The sequence below is a fragment of the Rana temporaria genome, chromosome 1, assembly GCF_905171775.1.
Source record: "Rana temporaria chromosome 1, aRanTem1.1, whole genome shotgun sequence".
Lineage (NCBI taxonomy): Eukaryota > Metazoa > Chordata > Amphibia > Anura > Ranidae > Rana > Rana temporaria.
In genome coordinates this window covers 590,143,220-590,157,554 of record NC_053489.1, presented here as the reverse complement: position 1 = coordinate 590,157,554, position 14,335 = coordinate 590,143,220, and positions in this window count along the sequence as shown.

Sequence of the window (14,335 nt, the reverse complement as noted above, 5' to 3'; positions counted from 1 at the left end):
TGTGTGGCCCTCAGTGCCCCTGCAGACTCTAATATGTTTTTCCCTAATGCCCGTTTATAGCAATGATGTTTATGGTCGTGGCCCTCTGACCCAGAGAGATGTGGATCACATAAACACGCAACAAGACTTACAACATAAATAGACCTGAAGTGTGCCTTGGTGGTCTGGTCAGTATGCCAAGAAAAGGGGGCATACCCAAGGTAAGTAATGGGTAGTTAATTGAATAAGGATATGCTGAGAAGTGCCCTGAAATAGGGAAGGGCGGCAGGGTGTTGAATGCGATTAAATGCGCAGGCTCACGAACATGAGGTTAGCTGGGAAGAGTCGGTCCAGTGACGTGTAGTACCGCACACTGAACCGACAAAGAGCATGGGTGAGTGGGCTGCTTAAATACCCTCCGGGCTCCTCCCATAAACTCAGGCCACCATATTGGCTTTCTTATTTATCACTCTCATGTGTTAGTTCTTCAATCTATGACTGTCTCCTGAAGCATGTTCCCAGTCTTCAACAACACCTATAGCATGTTCACAGTCTCTGAAGGTCTTCTGCAGCAATGTTTACTGTCTCTGACCATCAAATTAAGCCTTCAGTCTCTGACTATCTCATCTACCATGTCTGCAGTCTCTGACCATCTCTTCTGTTATGGTTACAGTCTATAACCATCTTTTTGATCATGTCCATAGTAACTGACCCTCGGTTGTATTATGTCCACAGTCTCTGACCAACTCTTGTATCATCTTCTAGATTAGTAGGGCCCTCTGATTCCTCCTGTATTGAATTGTTTCTAACTGTACTGTCTGCCCTCATGTTGTAAAGTGCTGTTCAAACTGTTGGCGCTATATAAATCCTCTATTATAATAATAATAATAATAATAATAATAATAATGTTTGCAATCTCAGACCATCTCCTGTATTATATCCACATTCTCTTATCATCTCTTGAATCATGTCTGTATTCTCAGACCATCTCCTGTATTACAGTTGTGCTCATAAGTTTACATATCCTGGCAGAAATTACGATTTCTTGGCCATTTTTCAGACAATATAAATGATAACACAAAAACTTTTCTTTCACTGATGGTTAATGTTTGTCTGAAGCCATTTATTATCAATAAACTGTGTTTACTCTTTTTAAATCATAATGGTAACAGAAACTACCCAAATGACCCTGATCAAAAGTTTACATATCCCAGTTCTTAATATTGTGTATTGCCCCCTTTAACATCAATGACAGCTTGAAGTATTTTGTGGTATTTGTGGATAAGGCTCTTTATCTTCTCAGATGGTAAAACTGCCCATTCCTCTTGGCAAAAAGCCTCCAGTTCCTGTAAATTCTTGGGCTGTCTTGCATGAACTGCATGTTTGAGATCTCCTCAGAGTGGCTCAATGATATTGAGGTCAGGAGACTGAGCTGGCCACTCCAGAACCTTCACTTTATTATGCTGTAGCCAATGACAGGTCGACTTGGCCTTGTGTTTTGGATCATTGTCATGTTAGAATGTCCAAGTACATCCCATATGCAGCTTCCTGGCTGATGAAGGTAAATGTTCCTCCAGTATTTTTTGATAACATGCTGCATTCATCTTGCCATGAATTTTGACCAAATTTCCTGTGCCTTTGTAGCTCACACATCCCCAAAACATCAGCAATCCACCTCCATGTTTCACAGTAGGAATGGTGTACTTTTCATCATAGGCCTTGTTGACTCATCTCCAAATGTAGCGTTTATGGTTGTGGTCAAAAAGCTACATTTTGGTCTCATAACTCCAAATTAATTTGTGCCAGACGGTTTGAGCCTTGTCTCTGTGCTGTTTGGCGTATTGTAAGCGGGATACTTTGTAATGGCTTTCTTCTGGCGACTCGACCATGCAGCCCATCTTACTTCAATATCCTACTTATTGTGCATATTGAAACAGCCACACCACATGTTTTCAGAGAGTCCTGTATTTCACCTGAAGTTATTTGTGGGTTTTTCTTTGCATCCCAAACAATTTTCCTGGCAGTTGTGGCTGAAATTTTAGTTGGTCTACCTGACCATGGTTTGGTTTCAACATCCACTTCTTGATTAGAGTTTGAACACTGCTGTTTGGCATTCTCAATTCTTTGGATATCTTTTTATATCCCTTTCTTGTTTTATACAGTTTAACTACCTTTTCCCGCAGATCCTTTGACAATTATTTTGCTTTCCCCATGACTCAGACTCCAGAAACGTCAGTGCAGCACTGGAAGAAAGATACAAGGGTCTGTCAGGAGTCCAGAAACTCATTGACCTATTATACACACACACTAATTACAAGCAAACAGATCACAGGTGAGGATGGTTACCTTTAACCACTTCATTACTGGGCACTTAAACCCCTTCGTGCCCAGACCAATTTTCAGCTTTCAGCGCTGACGCATTTTGAATGACAATTGCGCGGTCATACAACAATGTACCCAAATTATATTTTTATAATTTTTTTTCCCACAAATAGAGCTTTCTTTTGGCGGTATTTGATCATCTCTGCGATTTTTAATTTTTTGCGCTATAAACAAAAAAAGACAGAACATTTAGAAAAAAAACACAATATTTTTTACTTTTTGTTATAATAATATCCCAATTAAAAAAAAAAAAAATTTCCTCGGTTTATGCCGATACGTATTCTTCTACATATTTTTTTTTTTTTTTAAATCGCAATAAGCAAATATTGATTGGTTTGCGCAAAAGTTATAGCGCCTACAAAATAGGGGATAGATTTATGATTTTATTTTTTTAATTTTTTACTAGTAAAACATTTTTTTGTCAGGCCTGCGATATTGCGGCGGACGTATCGGACACTTTTGACACAATTTTGGGACCATTCACATTTATACAGCGATCAGTGCTATAAAAATGCAGTAATTACTGTATAAATGTGACTGGCAGGGAAGGGGTTAACACTAGGGGGTGAGGAAGGGGTTAAATGTATTCCCTGGGTGTGTTCTAACTGTGTGGGGGGAGAGGCTGACTGGGGGAGGTGACCAATTCTGTGTCCCTATGTACAAGGGACACAGCATCGGTCTCCTCTCTCCCTGACAGGACGTGGAGCTCTGTGTTTACACACAGAGCTCAACGTCCCTGCTGGCACCGCCGATCGCGGGTACCTGGCGGACATCGCGGCTGCCAGGCACGCGCATCGGCTTCCCAGTGATGCGCCGGGCACAGTGTTTCCCCGATGCGCGCCCCCAGCGGCGCGCGCACGGGGAATGTAAACAACAGGACGTCCAGGGAGGTCCACCCGGCACTTGAGAGCCGCGCTGTGGATGTCTTTCGTCTATAGCGCGGCCCTCTAGTGGTTAATAGCCATTCAAGCCCCTTTGTGTCAACTTGTGTGCATGTTATTAGGCCAAAATCACCAGGGTATGTAAACTTTTGATCAGGGTCATTTGGGTAGTTTCTGTTGCCATTGTGATTTAAAAAGAGTAAACACGGTTGATTGATAATAAATGGCTTCAGCCAAACAATAACCATGAGTGAAAAAAAAACGTTTCTGTTATCCTTCCTATACTCTGAAACATGGCCAAGAAATCATAAATTCTGCCAGGGTATGTAAAACTTATGAGCACAACTGTATGTCTACAGTCTCTGACAATCATTTGTTTAATGCCTGTAGCCTTTGACCATATCCTGTGGTGTGTCTGCTGTCTCTGAAATGGAGTTTTATGTACAGCCCTTTGGTGATGTTGAGGGCTGCACTTGACTACCACTGTTTTTTTACTGGACTATGAAAAAGTTTAGAAGCACTTTGGCCAACCTGGGAGGGTGGAGCCATGAGCAGTGGCCAGATGAGTGTTTTAATTACATATGTTTGTGAGTAGATATTTATTGTGCTTTACTTTCCATAAAATTTGTGTTGGATAATGCACTAGGCCAGTGCCCCTCTGTTTTTATCTATCTTACTGTGAGGCCTCGTACACACGACCGAGGAACTCGACGGGCGAAACACATCGTTTTCCTCGTCGAGTTCCTTGTTAGGCTTGTCGAGGAACTCGACAAGCTTGCTTTGCGTACACACTGTCAAGCCAAAATCTCCTCGTTCTCAAACGCGGTGACATACAACACATACAACAGCAGGGGAAGTTCGATTCCACTGGCTAAACTCTTGGGGCTGCTTTTGCTAATTTCATGTGTTTGCGTGTTAAATAAAAGTTTGGTAAGAGACCATTTGCACTTCTCAGTCTGTTACAGCTTTAAAAATGTGTTATCTCCATTACAAATGCTACTTTTACTCCCGTCTCGTACTTTAATCTGAGCAAGCGCGGGTTTCTTAGCATACAGACATCCGAGTTTTTCGTCGAAAACCAGCCCGTCGAGGAACTCGACGAGCCAATTTGGACTCCCGTCGAGGAAATAGAGAACTTGCTCTCTTTTTGGCTCGTCTAGGGTCTCGAAAGTTTCCTCGACGAAAATGTACACATGACCGGTTTCCTCGGCAAAAAAATATCTCCCAGCAAGGTTCTTGCTGGTTTTTGCAGAGAAACTCGTCGTGTGTACGAGGCCTAACAGTGATTCTGAGAACAACCCCAGTCCTAGAGAGCAGCAAGACTTCAAGGGGATTATTCATTTCTGCAACTTTTCCTGTTGGGCTATCACATTTATGCGCAGGGGATTATCATTGTAGAATTGTACTGCTGTGGGATTTACCTTCTCTTCTTGTAGAGGTATTCTCTCCATCCGTGACAGAGGCAGCATTTACCATCTGATTATCATAAAGAGCTGCGTTGGTTTGTGTATTTTATATCTGCCTGGGGTGGGCCTTCAGTTACCCTGTAATCAAAATTCCATCATGTAACCCCCAGAAAATGTTGAGCAACAGTAAGAAAGTGAGCAAAGAACATAAGATCATATCTATATCCTTCACTGACTTTGCTGACACGGAGGATCCATTTACTTTACAGCGGCAATAAAATAGTTACTCGATAAATTTGCCATTCCTTTTTTAGCTCAGCCTGGAACTCCGCTGATCTGTGTTGTCTTCATGAAACTGCATCTTCCCTCTTCATGTGAGACTCCAAGCAAGAAATTCATCTTTTGGTGATGACATCACCTGGCAATCCACACTGTGACCAGACGCATCCTCCCAACTTTCTATTTTTTACCATGTTCTCTCCTATGTTTTCCAACCCCACCCACACCCACTCGCCCTATTTCTATGAATCTCTGTTACTATTTTAAAATTAATGGCTTCAATCCTATAATTCATTCAATGTGCGTTGGAAATAATGTAATAAATATTTTGCTATCAGAACAAAGCACAAACAAATATATGGAAGACACTACTTTATAATAAAAAAAATCATTTGACTTATCTCCTCTTGTAACAAATCTTTCCACTGTGTCCTCATTTTATACCATTTTACTGGAACAAGACTTGGCAGACATTACAGCCCATCTTTGAAATATATAGCGGTACATAGTGGTAAAACAATACAGCCGAGTCCTTTGGGTTGGATTTCAAAAAGCATTCAGACACTAAAGCATTGCAGTGGAATGACACAATACTGTGCACTAGAAGTGCACTTGCGGATGCACTTGCAGTGCACAGACTATTTACCTTTAGTAAATCAACCCCTATATTTGTCTTTAGTAAATCAACCCCATAATGTTATGTAGCGCCTGTGTACTTCCAAGTACCGGTGCTGTTAAAAGTTAAGGGATAATCAGAGTGTAGTTGACTCTGATTGCAATTCTACAGAGGGTCTCTGTTTCAGCTGGGCTGTGGGTCCATTCTGTTGTTGCTGGGGTGCTATACCACCCCGGGGAGACAGGTGGCACCAGTGGAGTTCAGGCTGGGGTGCCTCTTGCTAGCAGCCAATCGGGAGGGAGTTTCTCTCGTGGGGCTTGCTGGGGGAGGGTACTTCTGAAGCAGACGCCATTGAGGCGGGGTTCTTTCCCGGAGTGGCGCCCACCTTTAGGGTGACCACACATCACGGCCCCTAGCGAGATGGCCTACCAGGCCGGGGTGCGCGTGCCACACCGTGTTACTGGTTCCGGGACCATGTTGGCCCGGAACATTTAAAGCTGTGGCGGGGCCCCAGTATTCGACTGCTTCCCCAATTCTGAGAAGATCCCAAGCAAGATAGCTGTTCGTGGGGAGTCTGCCTGAGGGGAGCCAGGAGAGGCTGGCGACCCAACAGGGCCTCGACAATCCATCGGGGATCAAGGTAACCGGACACTGAAAGGTTGGAGGTTAGCCACCTGTCAGTCGGTGACCTAACTGAAAACTACCTGAGGGAGATTCAGGCGCAAATTCTACCAAGGAGGATTGTCTCCATGATCTAAGTTCTAGGGAGGGTCTGTGGCAGAGATCCTTTCCCTTAAAGTTCCGAGTGATATTCTGGCTGCCAGGTCGGTGTGAGAGGCCTGTCCAAGTACACTATACCCACTCCGGCTGGAGTGGCGACGAAAGCAAAGTGTCATTGGAAACAGGACTGTTTCCATATTGTGAAGCTTGAATCTGCTATTTCTTCTCCTCATCCATCTTTACTATCTACCTCAAGTTTTACTGTTTACAGTGTTGGGTAAAATAAAAGCACAAGAAAAGACACCTGCTGTGTGGACATTCCATTGCTTTGGCTCTCATCAACTACCCTAGACGGCGGAATCACAGAGGTAACATGCCACCCAATCTATAACCAGCGGCTCCTTCGGGGGTGAGCGCTACAGTTATTTATTTTTTTTTCACTTTTATCAATTGTTGCTTTTTAGCCCTCGTTCACATTGGAGCAACTTGTCATGCGATTTGACAGAACACATCACATGACAAGTCTCACCCTATTGCCAACTTTAAATCGGTGCGTCACAGACTTTGCAGCGCTGCATCGATTGGAAAGAGTAGTTCACTACTTTTGGGGATTTTGGGTGCGACTTGCATAGACATCTGTGCATGAAGCTGCAAAGACGTACTCCAAGTTGCACCTGAAGTAGCACTGACATGCGGCTTTGAAATTGTGCGATTTCAGATGAAGTCACGCAATTTCAAAGGAGCAGTCAATGTGAACGTGGGCTAAGCCACCGTTTGTATGTTTAATAAAATACTATATACAAATTGGGATGTGGACACTGTTTTCTTACTGAAGTGTCCTATACGGTATGTAATAATATCACCCATAATCTTGAAATGTTAATTGTCTCTAAGCATTACCCTGCCTTTTGTGCTAAATTCTTCCTGAGAAGTACCAGTGCACTTCCTGGCACCTCTGTTCTGTAGCTTCATAGCTGTATATCTAAATTATTATATCATCTAAGGCCCTGCTGCCTCTGATTGCTAGTCTAAGGAGATTTACGTGATGTTTGGTGATATCACTACTGTGCTATCCACCGTTCTCCTTCCTGGAGAAGAAGCTGTACCTGAAAACCTGCAGTGGAAGGATTCCTCTGCTTTTGCTTCATACGTGTTATGGATCTCTGACCTTTCCTGGTGCTTCTTGAATATTTCCTCCACCATTCATCAGCTCACCCATTATCAGGGGGGCAGCTCTGACATGAAGAAGAAACGCCTCAACCATGATGGGCACCTCCACGTGAGGACACAAAGCAGAACACAGCATGGTCAATCAGCAATGGGAAAATGATCATCTGCAAGGAGACCACAAGCAATCATGCTGACTCAGGGCAAAGGACAACTTCCACAATAAAGGTCCTCTTAAGCGCCATAATATCACTTTTATCCATAATCACTGGTCATCACTAGGTCACCTTCTACTTTAATTAATCTCTCCCCTTTTACATTGTTGTTAGTCATTTCATAAACATGTTCTTCATGTCTTATTAGAATGTAGTATATGATAGTGCGTGCACTTTAAATCATGAAGATGGGCACCATAATAATGTTTTTACAGAAGCCAGTTCTAAACATAGAATTATTAAAAATTTAACTACGCAAATCATGTCTTTACTTGAATTTTTTCCCCGCTCTGCAATGGAAAATTATTATCTTTGATATCATCTTTGTTAAATTTGTTTGTTTGTTTGATCTCCTACCTACACTGACCACCAATGCAAGTAGACACTACATCGCATGTATGTTAGGGGACACCACATTTCTTTTTATTGTTTTTTTGTTTAATTTTTATTAAATTTATTATTATTTTTGTTCGTTATTAATATTATTATTCATTTAATTTCAAGAATACTAAAATTGTATTGTATGAAGCGATAGAGTGCCCAGGGTGTCCAATAGGCTAGGTAGGCCATAATATTTATTGATATATTTACGTTCTACAATTTACTGATCACACAAATGTTCTGTGAACTGTGGGTATAATTATTTTTAACAGGGGTTCCCTAAAAAAATGCAAGGGTTCCTTCCGGGTAAAAAGGTTGAGGAATGTTGAGGTTGGTTAATGTTTTCTTATTTTTTCATTTTAGTTTGAATTTGTAATTTTAATAAGTTTTAAACAAGTTATTGCAGCTTACCAATCTTTAGATGTGGTAGGTAAATTTGTTTTCTTCTTTTAGGCTTATGTTATCTTGTCAGTACATGTACACAGGGTTGTTTACAGTTGTTTCTGGGCAGTTCAGTTTAGAAGCATTTTTTTGGAAAGCAATAAAATGCGTTCAGGACCGATGTTCCAAGGCATTTGAAATGCCAAACGCCTGTAACAGCTTGTAAACGTGTGTAAACGCAGTAACTTGCATTTAGCCACGTTTCGTTGTAAAATTTTTACTATTTAAAAAAAAAAAGCTTCTAAATGCAAACGCGGCACAGCGGAAGTTTTATAGATAGATAGATCGATAGATAGACAGACAGACAGACAGACAGGTAGATAGATAGATAGATAGATAGATAGATAGATAGATAGATAGATAGATAGATAGACTATTTTTTTATATTGTACCATCTAATTTGTTATATTTAGATAGATAGATAGATAGATAGATAGATAGATAGATAGATAGATAGATAGATAGATAGATAGATAGATAGATAGATAGATAGACGGACGGACGGACGGACGGACGGACGGACAGACAATTTTTTTATATTGTTCCATCTGATTTGTTATATTTAGATAGATAGATAGATAGATAGATAGATAGATAGATAGATAGATAGATAGACAATTTTTTTATATTGTTCCATCTGATTTGTTAAATTTAGATAGATAGATAGATAGATAGATAGATAGATAGATAGATAGATAGATAGATAGATAGATAGATAGATAGACAGACAATTTGTTTCTATTGTTCCATCTGATTTGTTATATTTAGATAGATAGATAGATAGATAGATAGATAGATAGATAGATAGATAGATAGATAGATAGATAGACAGACAGACAGATAGATAGATAGATAGATAGATAGATAGATAGATAGATAGATAGATAGATAGATAGATAGATAGATAGACAGACTATTTTTTTTATATTGTTCCATCTAATCTGTTATATTTAGATAGATAGATATATAGATAGATAGATAGATAGATAGATAGACAGACAGATAGATAGATAGATAGATAGATAGATAGATAGATAGACAGACTATTTTTTATATTGTTCCATCTAATTTGTTATATTTCATAATAAATTAGTGGAAAAATTATTTAGCAAGGCCACCAAGGTCGCGTTGTTTCGTACTATTTATTGTATCGTGTGTGCTGCAAAAATACCCTGAGCCTTATCTGTGTTTAGTAAGAAAACACGCCTGATACCTGTGCTTTAATAATCATTAACTAAACAAGAAAATGACACAATCACTCTGAGGTATGATGCAAACAGTACTGAAAGTAACGACCAGGCCTCTTTTACCCACAGAGCTAATAGTCATTTCATTTGATTGGGAGTACAACTAAACGGACAATTCTCCAGAACTATTACATTGGAATGATGAAATATTCAGTGTATGGCAGAGCACGTTGCATTATGAATACCCAGGGAACATGTATAACCGGACGGACGGGGACGATGGACAGTAGTAATTAAGGGGTTAAGAGGCCAGTGATATGAGTGTGTTAGAGATGTATTTGAAGACTCGCAATGCTGGGTTTCAGAGCACCTCCCTTCCTTCCCCTTCAGCCCTGGGTGTTGCTGCGTGTTGTTTTTGTTGCATTTTTGAAGGTGGAGTACTTTATAGCAGCTGTGCCAGATGCACACCTCTCCCTCCCTCCCAGAAACCCCAAAACAAGAATGTGGTCCCTCCCAGGCCTCCTCTCTCCTGTGGTTAGCTTGTATCTGTGCCCATCTGTGTGCTCAGGACGTAGGAGAACCGCTCTACAGACTGGAGAGCACAAATAACTTCTTCATGCCCAAATTCAATGATGGGAAGTCTGCTTACTACTGGAGTACTGACTTCATTCATGGCAATCCCAATGTGACAGACACATAGATGGAAAAATAGATAGATAGATAGATAGATAGATAGATAGATAGATAGATAGATAGATAGATAGATAGATAGATAGATAGATAGATAGATAATTTTAATTTTTGTGGTAACACATTTTAATAGTATAGGATAATATAGGAAAATACAGTTCAATGTTTGATTCTTCACTTCTTTATTAAAGCTGCAGTCACACTTGAGCGTAGCGGAAATGCAGGCAGAAACGCAAATTATTTTTTTCCTAGAGGCAGCACCGTGTTTTTTTTCACAAAAATGAAAAACGTGCTTGGCTCAATGGCAAAAAAATTGTACTTGAGCTACTTTGGCGCATTTTTCTTCCTGCAGAAGGCAGCCTAACCAAGTGAAGCGGGAGAAACGACCCAAAAACGTGTTAAAAACAGCACAATGCAGCACGTCGCTGAGGTGGGAGTACATCCTCAGTGTGTAATCCATCTGTTATTTACTGTACACTGAGCTGCTCAAAAGAATTAGGAATTGCAAAGCTTTATGCACAAGGACACATTTAGGACATTACATCTGTGCGGGTGCACTAATTTATGCTAATATCGGCGCATAGCTGTGTACAGCCGGGTAGCACCAGGACATCCCGGGCATTAGAAAATACACTGCGTATTTACAGGTATGGGCATATGCCCCCATGTACATGTAGCCTAATGTCTGAAGGACCGTTTTCATCGGTTAACCGATGAAGCTGACTGATGGTCAGTCGTGCCTACACACCATCGGTTAAAAAACGATCGTGTCAGAACGCGGTGACGTAAAACACAACGACGTGCTGAAAAAAAAACGAACTTCAATGCTTCCAAGCATGCGTCGACTTGATTCCGAGCATGCCTGGATTTTTAACCAATGGTCAAGCCTACTAACGATCGTTTTTTTCCTATCGGTTAGGTATCCATCAGTTAAATTTAAAACAAGATTGCTTTTTTTTAACCTATGAATAAATAACCGATGGGGCCCACACACGATTGGTTTGGTCCGATGAAAACGGTCCATCAGACCGTTCTCATCAGTTTGACCGATCGTGTGTACGCGGCATAAGGCAGATGCGACAGAGCGTGCAATATTTTTTGCGCATTCTCATTCGCAGCATTCAGGGCAACCGATTAATTATAATAGGCTTTGCTATGTGTGGGAAACACGCAAAATAAGTCTAAAATGTGTGCGTGTCAGCAAAATGCGTGGGGTTTGCTACTAAGAATAAAGGGCACATCAGCAAAGACGCAACAGGTGTTTGTGCGTTGTGGGAAAGCACAAGCTTTTGCACGCATTTCCACAATGCACAGGTGTGAATGAAGCCTGAGACTCTATTGACTCCTTTGCAGGTGTAGCAGTGTGCACATTTTTGAATTCTTTGGTGCATTGTGTTTATGTGTGAAAATTGCACAAAAGAAGTACAAGCACCTTTTTGTAAATTGCACAACACTTTGGGGGTTATTTACGAAAAGGCAAAATCCACTTTGCACTACAAATACAAACTACAAGTGCAAAGTGCACTTGAAATTGCACTGAAAGTGCACTTGGAAGTGCAGTCGCTGTAGATCCAAGGGGGACATGCAAGGAAAATAAAAAAATGCATTTTAGCTCACACATGATTGGATGATAAAATCAGCAGAGCTTCCCCTCATTTCAGATGCACCCTTCAGACAGCAACTGCATTTCCAAATGCACTTTCAGTGTAATTTCAAGTCTACTTTGCACTCGTAGTGCAAAGTGGATTTGCCTTTCGTAAATAACCCCCTTTATGTGTGAAGGAGGATTGTTCTCTTGCACATGATTAGTAGTGAATATAGCTTTACCCTATGTGTTAAGTTCAGGCATTCAGCCAGCTGCACTTTAGGCACGGCCGCTACTGTGCGCTGTAAAACAACAACGGTGTCAATATGCCAATCATGATGACACTGTTTTGTGTTCACAGAACTTTACTGGAGTCCTATTCACTGCAGCAGTATTGCAAAATATTGGTTTGCATCTCAACTCACCATGCTGGAAAAAATAAGAACTGCATACACTACAGCAACGCTGTGGAAATAAGGCATTTTGCCTTGTCTATGTGTTGGGGCTGCGCTGGAAATAGCTGCCAACACAGATCTTCTGTAAACTGAACTTTGCTAACTAAATTAACCCACCATTACCCACACACATATATACTGATACCCCTCCACCACCACCCACACATTCACAGTGATAATTCCACCACCCACATACATACTGATAAGCACCACCACACATACACTATATTGTCAAAAGTATTGGGACACCTGCCTTTACATGCACATGAACTTTAGTAGCATCCCAGTCTGTGGACAAGAAGGTCTGACTCGCAGTCTCCACTCCGATTCATCCCAAAGGTGTTCTATGTTGTTAAGGTCTGGACTGTGTGCAGGCCAGTCAAGTTCCTCCACCCCAAACTCGCTCATCCATGTCTTTATGGACCTTGCTGTGTGCACTGGTACAAATCATTTGGTGGGGGATTATGGTGTGGGGTTGTTTTTCAGGGGTTGGACTTGACCCCCTTAGTTCCAGTCAGGGCTGGACTGGGACAAAAATTTGGCCCTGGACTTCATCCAGACTGGCCCACATTGACAGGTCTCTCCCACAGAGGCTGGACAACTCCCACCCCCCCCCCCTCCCGGCCACCCAAGCCCCCTCTCCCCCTCTCCCCCTTCACTAGTAACTAGCCGTTTTACTTTATTAGAGTAGAACGGCTGGTACTGGTACTCTTATAGGCAGTACCAGTTGGGAAGCTAGACATTATTTCTCCCGGGGCAAAGAATCAGTTTGGTGCCCCCCCCTTATGGGACAAGATTAGGCAGAAGTAAGAAACTCCCAGGCCGCTGTCACTGAAGCCAGCCCACTGAGCCATCGGCCCACCGGGAAACTCCCTGTAGTGCCAATGGCCAGTCCATCCCTGGTTCCAGTGAAGGGAACTCTTAATATGTTAGCATACCAGGACATTTTGGACAATTTCATGCTCCCAACTTTGTGGGAAAAGTTTGGGAATGGCCCCTTCCTTTTCCAAATGACTGTACATCCCCATGACTAAGCTCCGAGGGGGCAGAGTAAATTGTGTTGGGGGTGTGGCCTGGCAGGAGCCCAAGCTGAGGTTGTCTCTCTCATATCACTATAGGATGCCATGGATGTGCGGCACCAGGGATCTTATCTCTCTTCCAGTGACTACAGGAGCTGGGATGAGCTCCATCCCTTACTGGCACTCCTGCAGTGGTTGTAGCATTACCCACACTATTCTCCATAGTGATCGAGACTAAACAAACCATGGGTCACATATATAGTGGAGGAGCCTGTATGCGCTATAAATGAAAAAAGATCGAACATTTAAATTAAAAATTATTTTTTCTTCGTTTTGTTTATAAAATTTAGCATTTTTTCTTTATACATTTTGGTCAAAAGTTATACTGCTACATATCTTTGGTAAAAAATAACCCAAATCAGTGTATATTATTCTACAAGCTATGGTGGTAATCATTAAAAAATGATCACACTGATGTACCGATGATGGCCTATCTCATTTCTTGAGGCACTAACAAGCCAGGAAAATACAAATACCCCTTAATGACCCCTTTTTGTAAAGTAGATCTTACAAGGTATTTAGTAAGAGGCATGGTCAGTATTTTAAAGTTGTAATTTTTTCCCACAATTCTTTGCAAAATTTCAATTTTTTTCCACAAAATTGTCATATTAACAGGTTTTTTTTTCTCAGGCCTCGTACACACGACCAAGGAACTCGACGGACGAAACACATCGTTTTGCTCGTCGAGTTCCTTGTTAGGCTGTCGAGTAACTCGGCGAGCCAATTTGCTCCATTCCCGTAGAGGAAAAAGAGAACATGCTCTCTTTTTGGCTCGATGAGTTCCTCGACAGTTTCCTCGGCGAAAAATGTACACACGACCGGTTTCCTCTGCAAAAAAAAAAAAACCCAGCAAGTTTCTTGCTGGTTTTTGC